This window comes from Aegilops tauschii, chromosome 5 (assembly GCF_002575655.3).
Source record: "Aegilops tauschii subsp. strangulata cultivar AL8/78 chromosome 5, Aet v6.0, whole genome shotgun sequence".
Classification (NCBI taxonomy): domain Eukaryota; kingdom Viridiplantae; phylum Streptophyta; class Magnoliopsida; order Poales; family Poaceae; genus Aegilops; species Aegilops tauschii.
The window spans coordinates 451,128,588-451,130,523 of record NC_053039.3 but is presented as its reverse complement, the minus strand read 5'-3'; positions in this window follow the sequence as shown (position 1 = coordinate 451,130,523).

Here is a 1,936-nt window from a genome sequence, read left to right as displayed (position 1 = left end):
GTTTTTGCTTTAAAACCCCTGCATTTGTTAGAAATTATGCCTGCGGCCCTTATCTCTTATTGGATTGGCTCACCACTGCGATAAAGGCTGATCACACTGGAGGCCTCGGCAGGAAGACTCGAGGCGGTGTCGGGCGCGACGGGAAGCTAGCCGGAGCGCACGGACGGCGGGGGCTCGTGCAGTAGGCAAAGACTGACGGGGAAGTTCAGAGGGGCGGGGGCTCGAACCAGCGACTTCACCTCCTAACCCGATTGAGCACGGTATGCCTGTGCTAGAAATAAGATTTGCTACCAAATTAAAATAGTCCCACCTCGCCCTTTTTCATCAAATGACACCAATTTATATACAATCGCGAGTTGTCTGGAAATCAGCAAGCTGACTAGAGAATCAACAAGCAGATGAATTTATAGACTATTTGAGCCATTAAAAGAGGAAAATAAGACACCAAATTGGTGTGCTGGTGGCTGCAAATCAGCAAACAGAGAGAGAGAGAGAGAGAGAGAGAGAGAGAGAGAGCAGAGGCCGAAAGAGGAACACCAAAGTTAAGATCCATGGCGAACGAGCACATGACAAGGCGAGGATGCAGTAACAAGGCGGCGGGGCCGCCGTTACGAGAGTGAGTGGCCACAGAGGAGCCGGTCATCTCCGTCATGGGAGACTCCCCGGTGGCGTGCGGGGTGTGTAGCATGCGCTATGGCCGGTGGAGTGGGGGTTCCCATCTGCCCGCGCCATGGCCGGGTGGAGCGAGGATCCCGGCGGTGGTGGAGCTTGGGAGGGGGGATCCTGGCAGCGGTGGGGGTGTAGACGGCAGCGGCAGTAGGCGTAGGTGGCAGCGGCGGCGTGTCCCAGAGCAGCGGGAGGTCGGGATTGGAAATACACGTGATGGCCTATGGGGAATACACGGAGTATATGGACGCATAATGAGAAAATGTAATATATTTTTTATGCAAAAAAGACATTGGAAATGAAATATAATCTTCCAAATCATACAATCTCGATAATAAAAATACGTATCAAAATCATAAGAATTCAAATCTTTTGATAATTTATAAAATACTTTAAATGAATTATTAAACTCTCGAAGAGTGTGTAAGGGCATCTTCAACGCCGACCCTCAAAGCACCCGCAACCGTTTGGACCGCCGGTCCCGACGTGTTTTGCCATCCAATATGAGCTTGTATCGGTTCGCCGACCGGTCTGAATCTACTTTTTATGAGAAAACGGAAACAAACTCGGCGCAAGGACTTTGCGCGCGTCCGGATAGCTGCCGGGCACGATTATGACTGCCCTGGCCCAACCAAAATCCACTCCCTCATCCGCGTCCCTTCTCGTCCGAAATGTTCAACGCCGCTCCAGAGCACCGGTGCCGCATGCATGTTGGCTCAGAACGACATGAACTCTCGCCGACACTTCTATTTTGTTTACTCTGTTTATGTCACTTCTATTTTGTTTACTCTGTTTATGTCCTCACGAACTCATACTGACAAAACTGAAAAGGAAACAAACACCATACATAGGCGGATTGATCACGGTTCATATGTGTGCATAATAAACCATCGATGCCAAAACACACACATTCACGTGTCATGACAATAGTCTTTAGTTGATCTCAATAAAGCTATTGTTACGTGTGAAGAAACTTTTATTGTCTGATAGTAGTACAATAATTAACCTGATCTACAATGTTGTAACATTTTTCTGCTTCCCAAATTGTATCCATGAAAAACAGGACACTATCGACACATGCACCGTCATTAATTAAATCAGTCATACTTATTTGAAACTATGTATAGGTATACCACAATACAAAAATATTATTTAAACAAAAGAATATAGTAAACAAAAGTAACCTACTTTATGAACTACCTTACTTTCTTGAACAAAGGTAATTACAGAAGTTGTTATATCCTACCACCATGATTTAAAGACATTAATA